The 25,816-nt window shown below is 48.0% G+C and overlaps 1 long non-coding RNA gene across 1 annotated transcript in view; it reads left to right on the top strand.

The window, feature by feature from the left end:
* Nucleotides 1–15,949: 15,949 nt before the first annotated feature.
* LOC308569812 overlaps nucleotides 15,950–25,816 on the top strand; it is a 116,587-nt gene continuing 106,720 nt past the window's right edge. The window contains exon 1 of the long non-coding RNA XR_014000878.1: nucleotides 15,950–15,983. This is a non-coding gene — a long non-coding RNA (uncharacterized lncRNA). The remainder of the gene's footprint in view (nucleotides 15,984–25,816) is intronic.

The raw sequence follows: 25,816 nt of genomic DNA, 5'->3' as shown, positions 1-25,816 counted from the left end.
GCAATCTCCCCATTTGTGATTCCAAGCAACTGGTATTCAGGGCTATGCTGCCTCCAGCAATGGAGATAGAAAATAGCCATTGTGGCTAACAGGCGTTGGTAGACATATCCTCTGGGAATTTGTGTGAGCTTTAAGATCGGCATGCAAAGTGGTGTGCTGTTTTAAAGTAGTACAATAAATGGCATGACCTGGAATGGGTCCTGGTGGGGAGGGGACGAAGCAGGTCCAGATTGCAGGTTTTGATGTTGCCTCACTTCTCTTCTTCCTTCTCACAAGGCAGATGGTGTCCATTGGCTCAGGGGCTGAAGAGGGGACTAAAGCAGATTTGTAGCAGTGCTTGCTAATACTCTTGAGTGGCTTAAAGCCATCACTCCCTTTCTATCTTATTTTATTAATTTATATACCACCCTTCATCCATAGATCTCGGGGTAGTTCACAGCATAAAAATACAAGACAGGAACAAACAAACAAAAAACCAACCATAATAAAAACAACAAAAACAAAACAAATCAATAACACCCACACACAAAACTATCACAAAAGGAACACAGATAGGTTCAAGCTGCTGAACCAGTTCTGCCTCCTATAGCTGGTGGTGATTCTCCAACATCTCGGACAGAGACGTCTTTAAGTTTTTAATATTTAATGCTGTATTGTTTTTAACAGTTGATTGGAAGCTGCCCAGAGTGGGCTGGGGAAACTCAGCCAGATGGGCGGGGTATAAATAATAAATTATTATTATTATTATTATTATTATTATTATTATTATTATTATTATTATTATTATTATTATTCCAGCCTTTCTGGGATCCTTTAGCTGGAGATGCCATTGGGTTGAATCTGTGCCATTCTCCTTTTACAGTGAGGTTAAGTGGGGGTGGATGTAATCTCCATCCCTTTGAGAGGTTTACAGTCCAGAACAGGGGTGGTCATCGTGCTGACCTCCAGATATTGATGAACTTCAACTTCCTCCACCACCACTGGCCGTGCTACCTGAGGCTGATATGAGCTGCAGTCCAAAAACAGCTGGAGGGCACCATATTCATCCTTGATACAGAATAGCATCCATATCTCGATTAGAATATGGGAACACACGAAGAGGAAAATGAGTTAACTGAGAAGAGTCTATGGGGGAACCGGAAAGGATCTTTGCTTAAGGCTAGAGCCTTAAGTCATCCCACTCCTGAGCCCGATTTCCATCACACTGAATTGAATTAGGAAGCCTGTCTGGTTTTGATGCTTCATAACCTGCTTCATATCACTAAACCGCAGGAAATTTGGCATGGCTGGTTGTGCCCGCTTCTAGAATAGCAAATCCGTTGGCAGGCCTGCGCTGCGAAGTTGACACAGCATCTGTCGTTAGCGCTGTGCTTGCCTATAGACCCAGTCAGCCGTCAGTCCCTGGTGTCTTGTGTTTCTGCTCAACAAATCCAGGCTGCCTGGTTTTGTGGCTGGGTGTTTTAAGGGTAACGCACCACTAGGAAGGGAAAGTGCACACGGGTCCTAAATCTGAACACCTGCAAAACTTTAGGCAGCTCCAGAGAAGAGTCCCATCTTCACAACAGCTTTGATCCAGACAGAGCTCTGTGTCACTGACTGCCGCTGGTGGAGAAATGCAGGACATCCCAGCCGAGAGGCAGAAACGTCCAGATAGGAACCTTTTCCGGTCCAATGTCCATAAGCAAAATTGGGAGGACGAAATGGATGTTTGCTATGTACACTAGGCTAGATTTGGGCCACACGAAAGTCAGGGGTTTATACATGTGCACATACCTGCCTCTCCATCCAGGCAAACAAGGGGCGTTATCCCAATTCAGGGACATCTTCTAGGCAAACTTGATGAAGATGCAGAGCAGTGCTGGTAAGGGGTATGGCCTGAGAAAGTCCCAAGGGCCTGGAGTGTCATATTTCTGTTTCCCTTCACGCAGTTCTCCACCAACTCATTTGCAACCTCATGGGAGTTTAAGGCGAGTTCTGTTAGAATGGGTTGTTGAGGAAATTCTCCCAAGTGCCCTCTGGATCACAGAATCCTAGAATTGTAGAGTTGGAAGGGATCCAGAGGATCACCTAGTCCAATGCCCTGCAGTGCAGGAATATGCAGCTGTCTCTTACGGGAATCGAACCTGCGACCTTGGTATTATCAGCACTACGCTCTAACCAACTGCCCTCCAGTGTGTGTGTCTCTCTGAGTTGTGTATACAAGTATATGTGCCTGCTTTTGCTCTGCTTTCATCAGATGCACCTCGATTCCACTTAACTATATGTCAGCATATTGCTTTTCTGCCTCCGAGATACCTCTTATCCGTGGAAGATTTCTGAAAATACTTGACATGTATGAGGGTTTTCTTAAATGTGCTGACGGTCAGCCTTCTTGATCTCAGCTGTTTCGCAGCTGTGCTTCCTTCCTTCCTTGGAAAGCCAAGTTCACTCTGCTGTTCATTCACTGTTTCTTCTTCCCTGTTTTGATCTCCTAAGCAATCTTTTCTTGTGTCAAACCATGGTGTGTGAGAATAGTTTCACACAATAAGGTGCTCTTAGTGTTAAATTCCACTAGAGGGCAGGGCAAGACATACAAGGAAAAAAGCGTGTGTGTTTAAGTATAAGACTACATTTAGAGATTATTTGTCTATGAGGCTAAAATGTGAATAGGGTTAGGATTTATGTGCCTTTAAGGCATCATCAGAACAATGCACTTGCTTTCATCCATTCGTAATTTTTGCTCTGTCAAGACAGATGCTTTGCATGAGAACATGCCTCAATCAATGCTTACCTTGAAAACAACCAAGAGAACATGCTGTAACTTTTACTTTTAAAATAATGCTGTACCCTTTCCTAAACCTCAAGGCAGCTTACTAAAACTTCAAAGTTTACGGAATGTTAAAAGGCATAGAATACAGTAATATAATGAAACCCCTCCAAACCTAATATAAGCCATGGATTATAGGAGAAAAATTGCCCAGAAAACCAAACAACATACTGAACAATGAGATACTTTAACGTCTTTCATGAAGGGGTTTACATAAAATAATACAAGCTATTGTGTGTTGTTGTTTTAAAAAAGGGATAAAAACAGGCATTAAAATTGTAGACACAATCAGCTTATTAAAACATAGATAAAATCAGACATGTTTAAAATGTACATAATAAAATTACATGGTTTACCTAAGCAAAAAGTGTTTTGTTTTTTTAAGCAGGCATCAATAACTGTACAATGAAGGTTTCTGACTAATGTTGTTGTTGCCATCTGTCTGTCTTGAGATACAACGGAGTGGGCCTATGGGGATGAAGTCAAATCGTGGAAGAATCACAAGGCATCACCCAACCGTCTTAGGGACACTGTTCCAGATGTGTGTAGGGTGTGCGTCTTAACTTTTCTTCTCCTGAAGGTGTCCTACAAGGCAGTGGGTACGAATTTTTCCTCAGGGCTTACTCCCAAAGCCTTTAGAAAGGACGAGTGCAGCTGCAAGGCGATGGAAGTTTAGTGTCAGAGTTTTCTGATGGGCAACATTCCCAGATTGATGGGCCCCATCTGGCCCTCACTTCCTTCCCTCTGCAGCACATACAGAAACTGCCTTCTTGACCATTGGACCCACTGCTACATCCACCGGAGCCTGGCTTCACATGCAGGGGAAGTCCATAACTCACTGAGGGTTTGAGACCCATCAGCTGCCCAATCGGATCCGTTTCCCGGGATGTGGCCACTGTCAAAAGCTAGATAGCTTCTGGGAACCACAGGTGAGAGCTGAGTGCAGGGTGGGGACCAAAGGTGGACAAACTGCCCCAGGAGGAGCACCAAGATATCTCCCATCAGAGGTATTACCCATTCCCTAACACCCCATACACTCCTGACAAATATTAATAGGCAGAGAATTCCAGAGAAAACAGCTGCTGCCGCACTGAAGATTGGTGTCTCACAACAGCAGAAAGAACACTGGGTAGAATTCAGCGTAGGACACATTCATGCCATACATTTAAAGCACTATGATGCCACTTTAAATAGTCGTGGCTTTCCCCAAAGATTTCTGTGAATTGCATGTTTCCAGAGAGTGGTTTGACAACCCACTTTTCACAGAGAACTCTTGGAGTTATAGCTCTGAGAGGAGAACAGGTCTCCTAAGAACTCTCGGCACCCATAGCAAACTGCAACTCCCATAATGCTTTGCAGGAAGTATACCCTCCAACGCGCTGAGTCCCCAAACCGGGATGTCCGTCTTCTTGGCTCTGCTTCTGGCACAAGTCACGTGACCTGCACAAGAACCCAAAAGATGTGCTTTTATTGGGGCCGAAATCACAGTGCCCAAAATGGCCACCATGATCTGGCACGATGTCCCACTGGGACAGCTGCAGGGTATGAGGAAGTATTTAAAGTGTTGTCGGAATGCTTTAAACACGGTGTAGCCTTATGAGGCTTTGCCCTCAGGTGGGAAAAATATTGCGCCTGGGAAAGGGAAGTGGGAGTCAACAGACACTCAAGGAATAGTTTCGGAGAAAAGGCTTTTTATTTCTACCATCCATGAACTGGTAGAAGGAGCAAGTGTGATAAGTCACAAAAAGCATGCACAAAGTTCACAGTCATGTGCACAAGCATATATACCCCTTTCCAGTTCCGTCCTCCTTTCTCCTCCCTCAGGAGTCCTGCCCCATGTTGAGGTTCCTGAGCATGTACAGAAAGCTGTCTTGGGACTATTGTGGACTCTTGGCAGGAAAGGGGGTGAGGGGGTTTTCAGAGTGTTCCCGTTGTTTCATTCCTGTGCTTTGGCATGGTTCCCGGAGAGAAAGCAAGTTGCAATGTGGTTCTGAGAAAGGCCTGAGAAGACAATGGGCTCTGTTCTCTACCTTGTTGCAATCTTTTTAGTTACAGCAAGCGGAATGTTTCTGATGCTTAGCTGCTGAGAAAATGATTTTCAAAAGCTTTGAGAAGCTTTGAGCCTGCTTTGGTGGGGGGTGACTTCGGGCCTAGGTGAGGTCACCTGTCCTCACCTTCCTTCAATGGAGTGACTGGGCCTAAGATCGACTCAGAGTTGACACATTGACATTAATGGACCTTAGGCATGTTCATGCATTTCAATGGACCTACTCTGAGTAAAACTTAGCTAAAAGGCACCCATTTTGTGGCACTTACAAAAGAACCAGTTTCACATCGAGCCTATATGTGCTAAGGACATCCTTCAAGTAAACTGGTCGGTCCCTTTCAAAGGATACTCTTCGTCCGTGGTCCCTAACTTCCTCAGCAAAACAACCGTCCACAAAACAATGACCGACACCAAGAGCAGTGGGCCACAAATAGGCTGGGAATATTTGCAGGTTTCTTCTTTGCTAATTGGTCGCAACGACACCCCTGCGCTGAAGTGAACAGAGGGAGAATTTCAACACAAACGCAACACTTTCTTTAACCTGGCTAAAGAATGCACAAGAGCTGGCTAAGAGGCGGCTGATGAGGCTGTACATGAAGTGTTTTATTTATTTTGTGAAGCCTGTGCTTTAGGCCTCGGGCCTTGATATCCTCACTTGACTCTCAAAGTTCATTAAACACTGCCCTGTAAACCTAAGGCCCAGTATCGTCCCTGGCTGCCTGCTCTGCCAAGTTCTTGCTCTGTTACTCCCTAACCAGGATAATTTCCTAAAAAATCTAGCCAGCAGCAGTATTGGAAGCAGCAGCTGTGCCTAACCCGTCAGAACTTGTGCTCCTTTGTGCGCTGCTATGCCTGTAGCATGCTCAGGCCCCGGCTTTTATTTTTATTTTGAAAAAAGCACCCTGCTCCATTATGTCATTATTATGATCGTGATTGTGCTTAAGACTTTTCTAGGTGCTTAAGAAAACAACACAGTCCTTGCCTGTAGGCTTTAATAGATGTGATACAAAAGCAGAAGACGGAATGGTGAGGGAACAGGCCAACAAGGGAGGTTTTGGGCCCTGATGCCTCATAAAGGCACAGCAAGGTTTAATGATGAGTAGGCTGAATGGCCGCTGAAGAAAAAGGGTTCTGGGAAATAGCTGGTCTCAGCCAATGATGTGGGCTGCTCTCGCTTGTATGTCCCAGGGTCCTTTTGCCACGGAACACCTGTTGCAGCCATTGTAACTTCCGAAAGTTAAGGACTGGCTAATGGGGTCGTTTTGTATGTGGTTCGTTCACTGCCTCATCAGAAATTGTCCTTGATACTTCAGGCTCCCCTACTGCCTGTAAACTGTTTTTCTCTTTAGCATGTACCTGCAAAGGAATCACTTGGTTAAGCAGCGACACTCAAGTTACATGTAAGACAGGCCTTTGCAGTTTATCAAATGGATAAGTGGGAGCCAACTGCCTTGCTTATTGGTGAAGCAATTCTTCTTGCCCTAAGGAAGAGTAGCATCGGAAATGTGTTGGAATTTAAAGATTCCCTCTTTTGGTTACGCAGCTGGTTTTTTCCCCTATCTGGGCGGGGGCATTTTGGCAGGGCATCAGTTCTGCATCAGAAGAACTCTGATGTGCATCTAGGCCTACAGACCTAGATTGATTTTATACCATTTCTGTTATGTAGTGTATTTTCACCCTGGGCCAACAGGGGGATACTGTATATAGTTTTCACTCAGGTCTGTAGATAGTTTTCACTCAGGTCCGCGGCAGTTAGTTTAGGCGGGAACTCTGAGCTGTTGTGGTTACAATGTTGACAGCCGGCTGCCTATAAATACAGGCCGGCTGAGCTGTTCGCAGTCAGTTCTATTCCAGCTTATCTTAATAAAAGAGCTACTTGAAGAAATCGCTGTGCTGGCTGCTATGTCAACCCACTACTTAATACTGGCGACGAAGGTGGGATTGGATGGACATCAGAGCACAGCCAGATGCGGCCAGCCTCTGAACTGAGCTAAATCACAGAGCGAAATCACTGAGCGAAATCACTGAGCGAAATCACTGGGCAGAACCAATTCAGAGCTGACTGTTCTGGCTAGAGCACTGTGTTCCATCCATCGCCCTTCACGCCGGCATCGGAATCATGGCTTCATTTGTGCCTCTACCGCCGTTTGCGCCAGCCTCTGAGTCATGGGACTCCTACCTCGCTCGGTTCGACTGCTACCTCCAAGCCAACGAGCTGACAGCAGTATCAGTGGATCGGAAGCGGGGCCTATTCCTCAGCCTCTGTGGGCCTGAGGTGTTTGAGACGGCCCGAGCATTGGTTGCGCCGGAAGCAGTCCAGGCAACACCATGGGACACGATCCAAGAGAAGCTCCGCAACCACTACGCACCAAAGCCGTCCAAGATTGCTGCCCGCCATGCGTTCTACCACCGGAACCAGGCAGAGGGGGAGTCAATCAACAACTACGCCACCGCCCTGCGACAGGCTGCAATGCACTGTGAGTTCCGAGACTTAGACGATGCCCTGATGGATCGAATCGTCTGCGGGGTCCGGGACATCCATCTGCAACGGCGTCTCCTAGCCAAGCCAGACCTCACGCTACAGAAAGCCATTGAGGAGGCTGTGGCCTCAGAAGCTGCTGAACGCTCCGCCCAGGAGATCCGCAAGTCCAGCAGCCCGCGTCTTGCTAGGGGGCCAGTTCCGGTGCATCATGAAGAGGCCAGCAGTGATGAGGCATCCTCCAGTGAAGACGATGACGTGCACCAGACAAAGCGGGAGCGCAGGAAGCTCCAACAGAAGTCCAAGGGCCAACCGGAATGTGCTGGCTGCGGAGGCGACCATTCCCGTGCCAAGTGTCGATTCAGAGACGCCATCTGTAGGAGGTGTTCCAGAAGGGGCCACATCGCTAAGGTCTGCCGATCGGCTCCGTCTGACACCCCCCCTTCATCGACTCGCAAGTTCAAGTCTTCACTCCAGTCTGCCAAGGAAAGTTGTTTCGCTCTCACCAACTGCCGCTGCCCGTCTGGAACCACGATTGGCCAAACCGACTCGTCTACGCGACGCAAGCTGAACGTCACGGTGCTCATTGAAGGAGCTCCATGTGACATGGAGATCGACACCGTGTCTGCCCTGTCCGTCGTGTCATGGAGCACCATCAAAAGACTGGTACCCAGAGTATCCAAAAGGCAACTCGACTCTCACCGCGTACACCTGAGAGACTACCAGGGAAACGACATTCCCGTGGTAGGCGTTGGCCGGTTCCGGATCGCCTTCAAGGATTTTTCGGGCCTGCTCCGGTTGGTGGTGGTCGAAGGTCAGCGGCCAAGCCTCCTAGGGCTAGACTGGTTTGATGCCCTCGGCCTGGAAGTCACCGGCATCAACTGCATCTCTAACGCAGAGACTGAGGGTCTGGTCAAAGACTTTGCCGAGGTTTTTGACGGCACCTTGGGACAATATACTGGTACGCCCATCTCCTTTAGCCTTGATCCACAAGTCGCCCCCATCAAGCTTAAGCCACGCCGGGTTCCCTTTGCTCTCAAGGCTAAGGTGGACGAACAACTGGACAAACTGATCGCCCAAGGAGTTTTGGAGCCCGTTGACCACGCAAAGTGGGAAACCCCCATCGTCACGCCTGTCAAGCCAGATGGGTCGGTGAGGATCTGCGCTGACTACAAGTGCACAATCAACAAGGCACTTCAGCAGCACGCTTATCCGGTTCCTGTGGTCCAACACCTGCTGCATTCCCTGGGTGAGGGTAAGGTCTTCGCTAAGCTGGACCTTGCCCAAGCCTATCAACAACTGCCAGTCGATGATGCCACTGCTGAAGCCCAGACGATCGTCATCCACCGGGGGGCATTCCGTTGCCGCCGGTTGCAGTTCGGGGTGAGTGTGGCTCCTGGCATCTTCCAAAGCCTTATGGAGCGTCTCCTGCAAGGGCTTCCGGGCGTGGTACCATATTTTGATGACGTCTTGGTGTCTGCAGAATCACACCAGCAGCTGTTCGAGCGCCTCCGTGCCGTGCTGACCAGGTTCCAGGAGGCCAGGCTCAAGGTAAAGAGGGAGAAGTGCCTGATTGCCGTTCCACAGGTAGAGTTCCTGGGCTATCTTATCGATGCCTCCGGCCTTCATCCAACCACATCCAAGATCCGCGCTATCCAGCAGGCCCCCACCCCAAAGGACAAAACGGAGTTGCAGGCATTCCTGGGGCTGCTGAACTTTTATAACATGTTCCTGCCCCACAAAGCCACTGTGGCAGAGCCTCTTCACCGACTCCTTAGCACTAAGACGCCTTGGGCCTGGGGTCATCGAGAGACGGCGGCCTTCAACGCAGTCAAGGCTCTCCTTTCTTCAGACAGTGTACTGGTACAGTACAGTGAATCCAGGCCGCTGGTCCTTGCCTGCGACGCCTCACCTTTTGGCATCGGTGCTGTCCTTAGTCACCGTTTCCCAGATGGAAGAGAAGCACCGCTCGCCTACTTTTCCAGGACACTATCTCCGACGGAACGGAATTACAGCCAGCTCGACAAGGAGGCATTGGCACTTGTGGCTGGAGTGAAGAGGTTCCATGAATACCTCTATGGCAGGACTTTTGACCTCATCACTGACCACAAGCCACTCCTGGGCCTCCTCGCCGGTGATCGTCCGACTCCACCGGTCCTCTCACCGCGCATGCTGCGATGGACTGTTTTCCTGGCTGCCTACCACTACCGGCTCATCCATCGCCCGGGAAAATCGATGGGCCATGCCGATGCCCTCAGCCGTTGCCCTCTTCCAGCATTTGTGGAAGACCCGGCTACAGCTTCATCGCTCCTTCTGATTGAGGATCTTCCGGCAGCGCCTGTATCGGCTGCCGCTGTGGCCTCCGCGTCTGCCCAGGATCGCACCATCAGCCGGGTGCTCAACTGGGTGTGGAGGGGGTGGCCACAAGGGCCTTTTGCATCGGAGTTCCAGCCCTTCGCAACCAGACAACATGAACTCTCAGCTCATCGCGGCTGTCTGCTGTGGGGAGACCGCGTCGTGATTCCCCAGGGACTCCGTCAGCGCGTCCTGGAGGCTCTGCACGTTGGCCACCCGGGAATTGTCAAAATGAAGGCGTTGGCTCGGTGTTACGTCTGGTGGCCTAATATGGACGATGCCATCACTGCCTGGGTATCCGCCTGTCAAGCGTGCCAAGAGTTGAGGCCTGCACCACCGGCAGCTAAAGGACACACCTGGGAGACGCCAAAGACACCCTGGTCGAGGGTACACATCGATCTGGCTGGCCCTTTTCACGGCCGGACCTTTATGGTAGTGGTGGACGCCTATTCCAAATGGCTGGAGGTCACCCTGATGCCCTCCACCACTACCGAAGCTGTCATCCGGGTGCTGCGAGGCCTGTTTGCAACGCATGGGTGTCCTGATGTCCTTGTCTCTGACAACGGACCGCAGTTCACGTCAGGCACGTTTGAGCGGTATCTTTTGGGACTGGGCATCCGCCATGCCCTAACGGCACCTTTTCATCCATCCAGCAACGGGCAAGCGGAAAGAATGGTGCGCTCGACAAAAGAGGCACTGGTGCGCCTGGACCGGGGAGACTGGCATGAGCGGGTCGCCGAATACTTGTTCGTGCAACACATCACGCCTCATGCAGCCACAGGGAGAAGTCCTGCTGAACTGCTTATGGGCCGCCGCCTCAGGTCACCGCTCGACCGGCTACACCCAGACTTTGCCGTGGCTGAACCCCCAGGCTGTGCCAACGCACCACGGTCATTTGTCCCAGGAAACCAGGTCTTTGCCCGGAACTATGTGGGGGACATCCCTTGGGTGCCAGCCACAGTAGTGGGAGTCACTGGACCTCGCTCGTACCAGGTGGCACTCGAAGACGGACGTTTGTGGCGACGGCACATAGACCAGCTTAGGCGCAGGGTTGGCGACTTAGACACTACCGAGGTGCCCCCAACTGCGCTTGCGGCTCCAGAAGAGACACGTACAGATGGCGAGGCCCCACCTACACCTCCCTCGCAAACTGCCAGCGTGGAGCCGAACCAAGCCGTCTCAGAACAGACTCAGACCACTCCACTTGCGGAGGCTCCACCCACAGCAGCGGATCCAGGGGAGTTGGTTCCAACGCCACCTAGGGTCGCACCACAGCCTCAGCGAGAACTGTGTGGCCCTCCGGACTTGGCTACCAGTCCCCGGCGGTCTGGCAGAGTTTCCAAGCGGCCAACTCATTTAAAGGACTACGTTGTTGGACAGGTATCACTGTTGGTCTAAGTATGGGAAATGTAAACGATATGCTTTTGTGCCTAATTGAACCATTACGCGTAGTGCTGTATATAAGGAAACCATTACGATTGTAACTAACGCCTTATCTCGGTGGGGAGGGGTGTTATGTAGTGTATTTTCACCCTGGGCCAACAGGGGGATACTGTATATAGTTTTCACTCAGGTCTGTAGATAGTTTTCACTCAGGTCCGCGGCAGTTAGTTTAGGCGGGAACTCTGAGCTGTTGTGGTTACAATGTTGACAGCCGGCTGCCTATAAATACAGGCCGGCTGAGCTGTTCGCAGTCAGTTCTATTCCAGCTTATCTTAATAAAAGAGCTACTTGAAGAAATCGCTGTGCCGGCTGCTATGTCAACCCACTACTTAATAATTTCCCTCCCCCAAAAAGAGAGTCTCCTCCAGGAGACCTCTAGCCCCTTCACAGAATCACAGTTCCAAAGATGCCCTCAGAAGAGAGAGTGACTGTCACATCTGTAGTGTGGATATGCTTAGACTGTGGCCCACTCACTCTTAGACTCCTCGCACATCATACTTTTAAAGCAGCCCTACTGAGAATTCTGGGAACTGTAGTTCACCCACCACAGAGCAACAATTCTCAGCACCCTTCGCAAACTATACTTCCTGTGATTTTTTTTCTTTGGGGCAGGGAGAGATTTCCTTAAATGTATGGTGTGTGCACAGTGTTAGTCTGGCTGCTTAGAAAGGGGTTGTGTTGTGTGGCAAAATATGTTCCAGCCTCTCGGCCGACAACTCTGGAGTTTGCTCCTAAGAAAACCTTGACCGGCGCTATATTTAATGCAAAAAACCCGACACAAGCATTGACATCTCCAGACCTGAAGACGGCGGAGTCTGGATGAGCTGCAGCTCTTGACGCTTGCTTGCTGGGCTGTAAAATATTTGCTTGTTCCGAGGGCTGCTTGTAGGTGACGTCCAAGAAGATGTCTGGAGAGTGCAAGGGAAAGCGCTGGAGAAAATAGGAGGTGAGGACCGTGAAGGTGAAAGAGGTGATGATGAGCTTCCAGTAACAGCTGGCAATTAATTTCCACTATCGAGACTTTCGCAACGTTGGCAGCCACACAAAGCTCACTTCGCCCTTAAAGTCTCACAGTAGCTGTTCACAGTGACTCGGATTTCCTGCTCAGTGTGGAATTCCAACCCTAAGCAAACCGGCATTTCTCACTCTGAAATGGGACAATGCAGTACACTATCAAAAATATAGGGTTTTGGGGTTTTTTGGGTGGGGAGCATAGCTGTCAAGCGTCCCTTATTTGGCGGGACAGTCCCTTATCCCAGTGCCATGTCCCACTGCTGTTCCTTATTGATGAGGCTTCATTTGGCTGCTGGCTGGGCTTTCTGCCTTTGGCTTGGAGGGGCTCAGAAGTTGAACATACCTGTGCCCGGAAAATCCCTTATTTTGGCTGCTGATCCCTTATTTTCGAGGCTGCTGGTCCCTTATTTCCAAATCTGTAAGTTGACAGCTATGGTGGGGAGGGCGGCTTGATGTTGACCTGTGCAGCTCCCACTGCTACCCATGTACCCAGGCATCTGATACATGATGAATATTAGGCTCCTTTAGCTTCACACTGCCGGTGAATTGTGTAAGTTGCAGGCTCTTGCAACCACAGTGGCAGGCACAAACCTTGATGTACACCAACTACAACTGGGAGACACTCTTGCCTTCATGGCTTGAGAGGAGCAAGTGATGTGCATGCATGCTAATGCGCCTAATGTATTTGCCAACTGCCAACATAGGCAGACACCTACTGGGCTGTTTATTAGCCAAATATCTGTATTGGTAAAATAACCAACAGCTGTTTGCAATTGTGAAGGAGGAGCATCTCTGCCTCCATTTTGCACACGGAGCTCTAGCAGCACTCAGCACAGTCTTGCACTTGACACTGAAGGCCAAGCACAGTTTTGGGGGGCAATTAAGACACAGGCTCTTTCCTGCAAGAGTTCTGCCACTGAGCTATATCCCTTTCTCAGCATTTTAAGGCACAATCGGCTAAAGAGAGCATGCATGTTTACTCCTGAACTTGAGTCTTCTCATCTGTGGGATCCTTTGAAGGCTGCTATCCTGTCTCCCAAGTTAGGCGCCTAGCCTGGGTGTGCTTCAGACATGAAAGTTGCATCTCAGCAGAAGTATGGAAACAGTACCAGTCAATACGCTGAGTATTCTCCAAAGCCAATCCCATTTCATTGGATGGGGGACCTATGCCCTAAGTTGTATAGCTTCACATTAGCTCAAGGATCAGATGCCTTTGCTTTATCTTAGCCCATCTAAATGAGCTGCGTGAGGCTGGGATTCCTCCGGCTCTGAATCCTTTTGTAGGGCAGACTGCTGCAAGGTAACATTCTGTTCTTGGAACAATGCGCTGAGCTCGACAACACGCCCTCGCATCCCCCCGCAGGCCTGAGAGGCCCAGCAAGCATGTAAGAACACAAGAAGCCGGATTCGAGATCTGCCCTGGAGATCTCCAAACAGCATTTTGCCCTGAAACGCGAGGCTTCATCTGGACCTCAGCCATTCCCAGAGCCTTTTTGAAGTAGCGGCAGCTCTGACAGGAAACTGCGACGGAAAACAATCCATCTGTATTCTGTGCACAGATGGAGAGTCTGAATCGGCAGAACTTTCTATTTGTGCGTCTGTGTGCTTATTGATATATACATTAGAAGCCTGGAGCTAAAATGTTGGTTCTGTTAATAATTCAGATCGGAGTAAGAAACTTGGCCGGTTCCAGCACGGATTCTCGGTGTTCGTTGCCTCCTTGCCAAGGCCAGGGACTAAATGTCTTATGTCACCTCCATAGGAAGCTGCCTTATACTGAATCAGGCCACTGATACATCTAGGCAGTGGTTCTCCAGGGTTTCAGATAGAAGCATTTCCTACCTTATCAGGAGAAGCCAGGGATTGGACCATAGCTGTCAACTTTCAGATTTGAAAATAAGGGACCAGCAGCCTCGAAAATAAGGGATCAGCAGCCTCACCTGTCCCAGGAACAGTCTATGGGATAGCTAGCAATCTGGGATAGCAGCGGGAAGCAGCGGGAAACGGCGCTGGAATAAGGGAATTTCCCGCAAAAAAAGGGAAGGTTGACAGCCATGGATTGGACTTGCGCCTTCCCCCATGAAGATCAGCTGAGGGTGGCCAGAGGAACGTTACGTTGAAGAGCTTGCTGAAGCCTGACCCTATAACGTGCCCCCTCTCTGGCGCTGAAAATCATAATGGTGTAAGGAAGCAGGATGAGCACAGGCCGCCCCTGCTATGTGATTGAACCTTCCTCTTTGGCAGTTTTCTTGCTGTTGTTGGCACCTGTCTGTTTCGAGACACAATGGAGTGCGTCTCCAGGCGCAAAGTCAGACTGCTGCGTTAGCAGCACAAAAGTGACTTCCCCGGGGCACAAGCCTGGGCAATGTGTATGGAGGTCCTGGGCTGCTCAGACAACAAGACCCCCCTCTCGGTCTTGCTGATGTGGTCTAATGGAAAGCAGAACAATATACTTGGCACCAGCTTGGCTGCAGAAGTTGCCAGAAGGAGGCATACAAAATGCCATCCAACAGTCTTGGGGACTCCAATCTGGATTTGTGCAGGGTTTACTCCTTAGCCTATTCTTCTCCCGAATGTACCCCACAAGGCAGCAGAGGTTTAGGATCAGAGTTTCTCTTCTCCTAGATGGGCTACCTTTCCAGGTGGATGAGTCCCCTCTGCCCCTCAGTTCCCTCTGCAGCACGTGCAGAAAGCACCTTCTTGGCTGTTAGACTATGGGTCTCATCTGTTCAATCCACTGGAGCCTGTCTTCACATGCAGGGGAAGTCACTGAGGTCCAGCTCCGAGGGCCTTCTGGTGGTTCCCTCACTGCGAGAAGTGAAGCTACAGGGAACCAGACAGAGGGCCTTCTCGGTAGTGGTGGCCGCCCTGTGGAACACCCTCCCACCAGATGTCAAATAAATAAACAACTATCTGACTTTTAGAAGACATCTGAAGGCAGTCCTGTTTAGGAAAGTTTTTAATGCTTGATGTTTCATTGCTTTTTTATTATTAATATTCTGTTGGAAGAAACCCAGCCAGATGGGTGGGGTATAAATAAATAAATAATAATAATAATAATAATAATAATTATTATTATTATTATTATTAAAAGAAGATGAGAAGAGTTTGGATTTGATATCCCGCTTTATCACTACCCGAAGGAGTCTCAAAGTGGCTAACATTCTCTTTTCCCTTCCTCCCTCACAACAAACACTCTGTGAGGTGAGTGAGGCTGAGAGACTTCAGAGAAGTGTGACTGGCCCAAGGTCACCCAGCAGCTGCAGGTGGAGGAGCGGAGACACGAACCCGGTTTCCCAGATTACGTCACTACCGCTCTTAACCACTACACCACACTGGCTCAGGAGAAGCCATTTTGAGGCAACGCCTCCCAAAGAAGAGTTTGGATTTGATATCCCGCTTTATCACTACCCGAAGGAGTCTCAAAGTGGCTAACATTCTCCTTTCCCTTCCTCCCTCACAACAAACACTCTGTGAGGTGAGTGAGGCTGAGAGACTTCAGAGAAGTGTGACTGGCCCAAGGACTAGCCCAGCAGCTGCATGTGGAGGAGTGGAGACGCGAACCCGGTTCACCAGATTACGAGTCTACTGCTCTTAACCACTACACCGCACTGGCTCCTAACTCCCTAAGTCCCTAACTCACTGAAGGTTTGAGACCCATCACCTGGTTTAGCCGGCCACTTGAGCTGTTCCTGGTGTGTTGCTGCTGTCACATGCTGACAGCTTCTAGGAGCCACAGGTGAGAGCTGAGTGCAGGGTGGCGACCAAAGGTGGATAAAGTACCCAGAAGGAGCATGGTGTGTCCTCCACCAGAGATACTACCCCTCCCTTAACACCCAGTGTGAATGTACATAAACATGCTATGGTGTCATAGTAGCCCAGCCAATGCCTGGAGTGCAAGAGAGTTTTGCACACTAGTGACAAATGATATGTTCATTACTCCCCTATAAAACCAGCATATATGAACCTTGTCAATCACCATTTTATCTCAACATCATGTTTAGCAGGGTTTTGTCTGTCAACATTATTAGAGGCCTGAAAGTTTACTGGCACAAGCAAATGGCTGATAGCTTTCTCATGGCGGGACAGGGAAACAAGATCATAAATGGCCTAATGGAAGCAGCCAGGGTCATGAAGAGTGTTGATAAAAGAGCACATAAACTGCACCAACGCTGGATTTAATTACCTGGGAAGCTAGCATGAGCAGGGTATTCATGCAGAACTATTTCAGGAAAGGGAAGTTGGTGATTATTAATCCCCATTCTCCAAGGCCGCATTACTTATCTTTCAGAGCCTCAGGCCAACAAGATGTTTCACCCGTTGCTGAATTGCAAGCATATATGAGGGGCTTGTGAGACAGTAGCAAATGTAGCAAAACATTCCTTATTTTTAAAGGAGATGGTGGCTATTCACTTCCGTGATGAAAACCATAAAGGCACAAAGACTTAACACCTGTGTCTATTTGGGCACGTGGAAAAATTCAGGAGTGTGCCACTTTAGTCCATGACGTACGTATTATGAGCAACATGGGGAGGGAACCTACGGGACCGCCTCTCCTGGTATGTCCCGCAGAGGACCTTATGGTCTTCAAACAAAAACATCTTGGAGGTCCCAGGCCACAGAGAGGTTAGGCTGGCCTCAACCAGAGCCAGGGAATTTTGGGCTGTGGCTCTGATCTGGTGGAACGCTCTGTCAGAAGAGACTAGGGCCCTGCGGGACTTGACATCTTTCTGCAGGGGCTGCAAGACAGAGCTGTTCTGCCAAAGCACAGCCTGACCCCCTCCTTTGGTAATTCTTCACAGAACTCTAGCCCAATGGTTGCCATTAATTTGATTTGACCTGATTTTATAATGAATTGATTTTAGAATGCTGTATTATTTTACTGTTGTTAGCCGCTCTGAGCCCTGCTTCGGCTGGGGAGGGCGGGGTATAAATAATTTATTATTATTATTATTATTATTATTATTATTAAACAAAGGCAGCAAAGGATGCAGAGCAGGCTGTGGGTGAGGAGGGGACCCAGAAGTACAACAGGATGATGTCCCAACAAGGTGGAAGTGATCTCTACACTTATTTGTTGGTGTAAAGCATTTTTTAAATGAAAAAAAATCTCATTCTTCAGACAAAAAAGGCTCCTAGAGCAGCTTACAAGTATCACTGATAAAGGCAGCCCCTGCCCTTAGGGTTGTAATACAAAATAAACATTACAAAGGGAAAAGGCAATGGGAGGGAGGAGGAAAACAGCAAACTCAGCCGTAATTACAAGCTTCTTGTAATGACTAAATGGAATGGAAGGATTTGAAGGGCAGGAGGAGCCAAAACCTGCTGGAGAAACCTGGTGAACCTGGCTTTCAAGCAGAGCTAATGGAGAACCCATGAAGCCCTGTTGCTCCACCTGTCCTGTAGTTTGATGGAATGGCTGGGAGATGGGAAGAGGTTGCTGGAGGGATGTCATTTTAAGTGGCATATATTCAAAAAACTACGATACCTCTTTAAGCAGGCATGGCTCCCCTCAAAGAATTCTGGGAGCTGTAGTTTGTTATGGGTGCTGAGAGTGGTTAGGATGTCCTCCCAGAGCTACAATTTCAGAGTGGTTTAACAATCAACCCCACTTTGGAGAGAATTGCAGCTTGGAGGGTTGGGGAATGATAGGAGCTTCCTAACAACTCTCAGCACGCTTAGTGAATCACAGCTCCAGGAATTCTCCGAGAGAAGCCATGGCTTTTTAAAGTGGCATCACAGTGCTTTAAATGTATGCATTCATTCATAAGTCAGTTCCTTTGCATTTCCACATTTTAAAAAACACCCTGTATGAAAATTCATATTTAAGTATGTGCTTATTTTATCGCAAAATGATTACCTAAAAGCACATTTTATTTCAATGTATTTTTTAAACATACCCTAAACAGTGCATACCCTTAATGCATTTTGGTACATTATTTGAGCCAACAACTTCATGGCCAAAATTCAGAGAAGTGCAAAATTCAAAGGATAATTGCTTTCAAGTCCAGGAGGGGAAAATTAGGCCAGTTTGCTTAAGAATACAGACACAACAAAGTCTTCCTTCATTCCTGGAAGCAGATCCACATATGGTAGCCCATTGCTTACACCAGCCAGTCTTCTGTGTTGGAAGTAGTGTGGCAGCTCCCCCATGTGAGAGCTTTTCCCTGTGTGGGTGGGTGCTTGCCTGCCAAGTGTGATTCAAATACAAATCTGGTGTTTATCTTTCAAGAAAATGAGATTTAGAAATACAGAAGTCATCCATATGCTTCATCCGAACAACTGATTTGTATTTTTTGCTCTTCTTTTTTCTTTAAAAAAAAGAAACATAATATAAAAAAATACCCACGAGACTACAGCTGCTGTGCAACTTTTTTGGCATGTCGGGATAGGTGATAAATCCAAGAGCATAGATGAACCCTAAGGACCACTGAAAAGTTCCTTGCTGAGAATAAAGAAAAGTGATTTGGGCAACTGCAGGGCTGAGAAACCTTAGGTACAGCAGCCAAAAAGCAGCCCACCAGGCCTTTCTCTTCGGTCCATAAAACTCTCCCCGGGCCATACTGCACTGCCACATCCCCCAAGTGTTTTTGCCTGGCTGGAATTTGTCCTTGTACTCTGATAATGCCTCTTTCCTTGCATGGCTGAAGAGCTGAGAGGGGTATGTGTCGTTGAAGTAGAGACTAGCCTGCTGTACAAAGCTGAAATTCACCTTCACTGCCCCGCCCTCTTTTGCCTCTGGCTCCTCCCACCACTTCAATGGAAGGTTGCCCTCAGGCTGGAAGATATTTCCCACCACTTCAATGGAAGGTTGCCCTCAGGCTGGAAGATATTTCCCACCACTTCAATGGAAGGTTGCCCTCAGGCTGGAAGATATTTCCCATCATGCTCTAGACTAGAGCCTCAGAAAGCCTGCTGCCTAGAAGACAATGCTGTGCATGTCTGAAGGAGGAGTGGAAGTCTTGACCTTCAGGGCAGCAGCTGGTTGAAGGAACTGAGGGAGAGCTGTGGCTGCCATCTTGTGTGATTTGGTAGCTTTACTTAATAGGCTGCTTTTGCACAGTCAGCTGTGCCCAAAGTGGCTTACAGCTAACATTCAAAACACTGCAGTACAGAGCATTGGAGAGACAAATAAAAACAGATTAAAAAATGACAAAAATGAACAATTTTAACACACAGAGAACAGTTTGCTGCACTCCAAGGAGTCTGGCCCAAATACAAGGTAGATGACAGACAACTGGCATACAGGCTAGATGAGGTGCAGTTTGCTCCCATATACAGTGGTGCCTCGCAAGACGAAAAGAATCCGTTCTGTGTTTGTCTTCGTCTAGCGGTTTTTTCGTCTTGCGAAGCAAGCCCATTGACGGAATAGCGGATTAGCGCTATTAGCGGCTTTTAGCGGCTTATCTGCTGATCAGATCAGCTGATAAGCGGCTTAGCGGCTTAGAAAAAGGGGGGGGGGGGAGAAAGGAAAAAAAAACCAGCAGGTACTCGCAAGACATTGTCGTCTTGCGAAGCAAGCCCATAGGAAATTTGTTTTGCGAAGCACCTCCAAAACGGAAAACTCTTTCGTCTAGCGAGTTTTCCGTCTTGCGAGGCATTCGTCTTGCGGGGCACCACTGTAACTTACTCCAGAGGAGGCTGACAGCAGCAAAAGGCAAATGTTGGGGAGGGCAAGGAGGGCAAGTCTTTTCCCCAGACTCCTGGAAGCACATACAGACATGATTTTACTTGTATGTCGCCTTTCTCTAAGTAAAGCTGTGCTCAAGGGGCCTCACAACATGTTTTTTTTTATTATTACAAACGTAACAAAAATGGACCTAAACAATGAATGAAACATCAAAAAGCACAACACCAAACCAAACAATTTCCACATCAATCATAAATAAGCTGAAATAAAGATTCAGGAAAATTTGTATCACTAACAACAACAACAATCCCCAAGAGTCTGTTTAGCAGCTTCAGCTTTTGCAGCTGGAGTCAGTCTGGGCCCCGCCCTCCCAGGCCAGGTGGAGAAAGGCTTGCAAGGCAGGGAGCAGGACCTCCAGGACTAACAGCCGACTGCTGGTGCAGTTGGGTGGATTGTGTGTCCTACTTCACAGAACACAGCTATTTTGAAGGCTGCCCAGCCCAAATCTACTTTGAAGATAAGGAGCAATAAAAAGGGATAACAGGAGTCTTGAAGCTGCAGCAGAAGGTCAGCAGACTTAGCAGACGCACCTGGTTCCTCCTCCACTATGGTGAGCATTATTCATTTCTAATTTATTGATAATTATTATTTCTAAATTTGCACCTGTACATATAATTACCATATGCAAATTTTATTCCGATTGGTGTCTGTTTTTCGTGAGGCAAAGCCTCTTAATGGCAATGCATAGCTAACCATTCTTGTGAGTTCTGTTTTGGCCTTGTTTTCTTAGTGTTAGGCTTTATTATCTCTCGTGTATACTTGGAAGCTGTTAAATTCAGTTGGTTTGTCTTGTTTTATATAATGTTGCTTGGGCTGATTTTTTAAAAAATGATGTATTAACTTATTAACATGAAAAAGGGTTGTAGCTCAGTGGCACTGCCTGCGATTTGCTTTCAGAAGGTCCTGGGGTTCTCCAATGGGGAAAGGCTTCTGTCTGAGACCCTGGAAACCCCTTGCTTATCTGACAATAACAAGTTATTCAGCTTCCTATGGTTATTTTAAATCGTACTTACTGTGTTTTTTGAAATGCTGTTGTCCATTTCATAAGTTGTGAGCTGCTTTGAGCAGTTTTGTGCGAAAGTGGCCTACAAGGAAACATAGTTGTGGTGGTGATGTACAAACTGAATGGCTTTCTAGGACTTGTGATCTTTGGCTTAACAAGTTGTCCAAGCTGGGGCCAGTGGGTAACCTCTCTCTGCGCTAACTGTTAGTTAGTTGGAGGTCCTGGGCCTCAAGGAGGTTAAACTGGCCTCAACCAGGGCCAAGGCCTTTTCGGCTTTGGCCCCAGCCTGGTAGAACACTCTATCACAGGAGAACAAGGCCCTGCAGGACTTGACATCCTTCTGCAGGGCCTGCAAGACGGAGTTGTTCCTCCTGGCCTTCGGTCCGGGCCCAGTTTGACCCCCCTCTATGGGACCCTGTAAGCTACCTCTTTGGCCCTTTTATCAGCTCATGTGGGACCAACATGGATAGCTGGCCCTGATGAATACTTGAGGTTCCTGACCCCTATGGTTGTAATTCGTGGGCAATCATTTAATTTTATCCTGATTCTAATTTTTAAGCTGTATTTTAATCAATTGTTTGATTGTGTTTTAATGTATTTGAAATTTGATGTTAGCTGCCCTGCGCCCAGTCTTGGCCGGGGTATAAATAAAAAATTACTTACTTACTAACTGGAAGTTGTAGCCAAGGTTCGTTCTTGGCTAAGCTGTGGGCAGCAGCAAAAATGACCAGGGAGGAGCACAGCAGTTGTGAGCACCTCTCCAAATGCACCCATGTTTGCACGGTTTAGCTAAGCCATGGTTTCGCTTGGTGTGTCTTGTGAACCAGGCATGTATGTGGTGTGTGAACGTCGAAATAAATGCGAGCCAAGCTCTAGTTTATGATTCTTTCTGATGCTGCTTTTTTCATTAGTAGAGTCATACCTTGGGTTGCAGATGCTTCAGGTTGCACGTTTTCTGGTTATGGATGCGCTAAAACCCAGAAGTACTGGAATGGGTTACTTCCAGGTTTCGTCGCTCACGCATGCGCAGAAGCACTAAATCGCGCTTTGCACTGCGCAGAAGCACTGAATTGCAACCCGTGCACGTGCAGACGCGGCGCTGTGGGTTGTGAACGTGCCTCCCGCACGGATCACGTTCGCAACCCAAGCTTTCACTGTAGTGTGGTTCTTATGAATACAAATAGTAGTACAGTGGTACCTCAGGTTACATACACTTCAGGTTACAGACGCTTCAGGTTACAGACTCCGCTAACCCAGAAATAATGCTTCAGGTTAAGAGCTTTGCTTCAGGATGAGAACAGAAATCGTGCTCCAGCGGCAGCAGGAGGCCCCATTAGCTAAAGTGGTGCTTCAGGTTAAGAACAGTTTCAGGTTAAGAACGGACCTCTGGAACGAATTAAGTACTTAACCCGAGGTACCACTGTATTTTCATTCTGGCAATATGATCCGATACATCCCGTTGATTTGCCAGGATACAAACTGGTTTGTGATGTGGCAGCAGCAGAATAGGGCAAATAGGGGGAAGCCATCCACCTGGGCTCCATTTTCCAGCATAACTTTGCATTGTTCAAAAGCATAGGCACAGACAAGACTGCAGCCATTGATCTTTCTGATGGCTGTTTGTTTGCAAAAGTTTAGGTTATTAAAACTTGAATTTCACTGAAGTCTTGTCAGTGAAACTTTAGAGTTTTGATGCTTGAAACTCTCAGCCAAGTCTAGGGAGTGTAAGTGTGAAATTTGGTTTCTCTGGATCTCTGAAAGCGCTGCACATTAGTGTGCGTAATTTTGAAATTCTCCCTCTCCCCTTTCCTCTTCTGTTAGCCCTTCTTGAAAGCAAAGCAAGTGGTCTGATTCAAGGCATTCCAAAGCAGCCATGAATCAAAGGGCTTAAAAAGTGTTTTTTCCTAGTGACATGTCGTTTATCCAGTACAGAGGCATGTCCATCAAGCCTTAACTGCAACAGAAGGACTTGTTTATTTTAACTGAGAAACAGACATGCAGTGAAACCCTCAGTTAAGACAATATATTGCAGAGTTTATTCCAACAAACACAAAGGATACACACAGCAAAGCAATCCATATCTGCAAAGTGTGAGTTAAATACAGATCTCGTATGATCTTTCAAAGAAACTGGATTTAAAAATAGTCACATATATACTATCCACAAATAAATGAATGTACTGTGCAGCCTTTTTTTTTTGGCGGTGGGGGGTGGGGAAGGTAGCAATATGGCTAAAGCCCAAAACAAACAGAAAGCAATTCAAAGGGTTGCTTCCAGATGGCCCATTTATTGAACATTCATTGGGATTTCTTTGTTCGAAGTTTGCAAGGAGTTTATATGATATTGTTTATTTCTTGAGCAAACTCCTCTGAAATTGTTTCTTGAGCAGGTTACATAACATTGCATCAAGCAATTGTTAGGCCACACCTTCCAGTACATTTTCCTGGCACTTTCCTTATTGTAAAACGTCCAGTATTTATTTATTAGTGTGTTTGTTGCACCAGTGTGCGGAAAACTGCTTCAACTGCACATCCAGAATTGGCTGGCATGCGATTGAATGCTACCTGCAAATCAGCAACAGCTCTAGCCCAGTATTTTCTTCAGGGGAGTACTGTATCACAATGGAACAGCATTTGCTATTCATATTTAAATGTAATCATGTGAAAGGCACTGCCAGTCCCTAGACCAGTGTTTCCCAACCTTTTTTGGGCAAAGGCACACTTGTTTGATGAAAAAAATCTCGGGGCACACCACCATTACAGCCCCGTGACGTCAGCGCGCAGCGTCACGCCGGGAGGGACGCACGAAAGTGTAAGTTTCAATTTTTCCCCCTCCCCCTTGCCGGGGAACCTCCAAGCTTTGGGGGGGGGGGAGGAGGCAGCAGAGCGAGGCAGGAAGGAGAGCGCGGCTTGGCTGGGTGAGCTTTGGCAGGGGCAGGGAATGAGAGCCGCGAGGCGGGCGCTGCGGACGGAGGCGCTGCCCGCCGAGCTCGCAGGCAGCCAGGCAGGCAGACGGCGAGAGCCCCGCGCTGGGCGGCCTCTCCTCGCCGCCGCCGCCGCCGCCCCGCCTCTCGTCGCCCGACTCGCCCGCCTCCCTCCAGGCAACATCTCGCGGCACACCAGGCAACATCTCGCGGCACACTAGTGTGCCGCGGAACAGTGGTTGGGAAACACTGCCCTAGACCATACTTCACCAACCAGGTATCCTCCTGATGTTTGCACTGCATCTCCCATCAGCCCCAGCAAACATCCGAAGGGCACCAGGTTGGTGAAGCCTGCATTAGAGAATACAGAGGTAGCTGAACCAACAGTCTCTCTCCATAAAAGCTTGATTTATGCTTAGTGCTGTGCTGAGACGGTACTCCAATTGCTGCATAGTTTTCTCCCCCTTCAGAAGAGGCTTCTGTTTTTCTGAGTCTTTCACAGGGCACTTTGGCATTTGGGGGGGGGATGTGGGTAGCAAAGTAGTCTAAACCACTGAGCCTCTTGGGCTTGCCGATCAGAAGGTCGGCGGTTCAAATCTCCACGACATGGTGAGCTACTGTTGCTCTGTCCCAGCTCCTTCTAACTTAGCAGTTCAAAAGCACGCCAGTGCATAGCTGTCAACCTTCCCTTTTTTGCGGGAAATTCCCTTATTCCAGCATCGTTTCCCGCTGCTATCCCGGATTGTTAGATAGCCTGTAGACTGTCGCCGGGACTGGTGAGGCTGCTGATCCCTTATTTTCGAGGCTGCTGATCCCTTATTTTCAAATCTGAAAGTTGACAGCTATGTGCCAGTGCAAGTAAATAAATAGGTACTGTTCCGACGTGAAGGTAAACGGTGTTTCCGTGTGCTCTGGCTTCCGTCACGTTGTCCCATTGCTCCAGAAGCGGTTTAGTCATGCTGGCCACATTACCTGGAAAGCTGTCTGTGGACAAACGCCGGCTCCCTCGGCCTGAAAGCAAGATGAGTGTCGCAACCCCATAGTCGCCTTTGACTGGACTTAACCAGGGGTCCTTTATCTTTTTTTTAAAAAAACCTTACTTTAGCATTTCTTCTTAATTTTTTAGAGGTGCAGGCTTGAGCTTATTTATCTCAGCACTCTTAATAGCTACAGTTCCCATGAATCTTTGGGGGAGAGCATGACTGGTTAAAGTGGTCTAATGCTGCTTTAACTGTGTGGTGCAATTAAGAGCCCCTCATTTTGAAGGACCACACATATCTGCTCTTTGGGTCCCTGAAGCACAGATTCACACAAAGCGGCAAAACGCTCTTGCAGGTTATTAACAGGATTTTTATTTGAAGTGCATATGCAGAACAAAGGCACAGGGCAATCAGTACGCAACCTGTACACAGTAGTCAGGGTGTGCCCCTTTATATAGATTTGCAAAATAGAATACCACCTGATCTCTTATAAGTCACCTGATTTCTTGTAAGTCACCTGATTTCTGGGAAATGGAAACTTATAATAAGTTCCTATTACCATATAAGGTCTTGGTCTTCTCTCCCTCCTTCCTGCAACCTCCCTCCTTCCTGCAACATTCCGAGAGGCCCATTTGCAATGTAACAGTTAAGCATGTCCTTCAATAATAGAACAATTATATTGTACAGTGGTGCCTCGCAAGACGAAATTAATCCGTTCTGCGAGTCTCTTCGTCTTGCGGTTTTTTCGTCTTGCGAAGCATGGCTATTAGCGGCTTAGCGGCTATTAGCGGCTTAGCGGCTATTAACGGCTTAGCGGCTTTAAGAAAAAGGAAACAAACTCGCAAGAACTCGCAAGACGTTTCGTCTTGCGAAGCAAGCCCATAGGGAAATTCGTCTTGCGGAACGACTCAAAAAACGGAAAACTCTTTCGTCTTGCGCGTTTTTCGTCTTGAAAGGCATTCGTCTTGTGAGGTACCACTGTAATATGCTCCTTCAATTTAAATAGATGAAAAGCCAATTGTTCCCTGGGTGCCTAGGGTAACATTTTATTATTATTAATAATAATAATAATAATA

Source organism: Podarcis bocagei (assembly GCF_964188305.1).
Source record: "Podarcis bocagei genome assembly, chromosome: 12".
In the NCBI taxonomy this organism is placed as follows: Eukaryota; Metazoa; Chordata; class Lepidosauria; order Squamata; family Lacertidae; genus Podarcis; species Podarcis bocagei.
The sequence above is the reverse complement of the archived record's forward strand: the minus strand, read 5'-3'. Positions and strand labels throughout refer to the sequence as shown.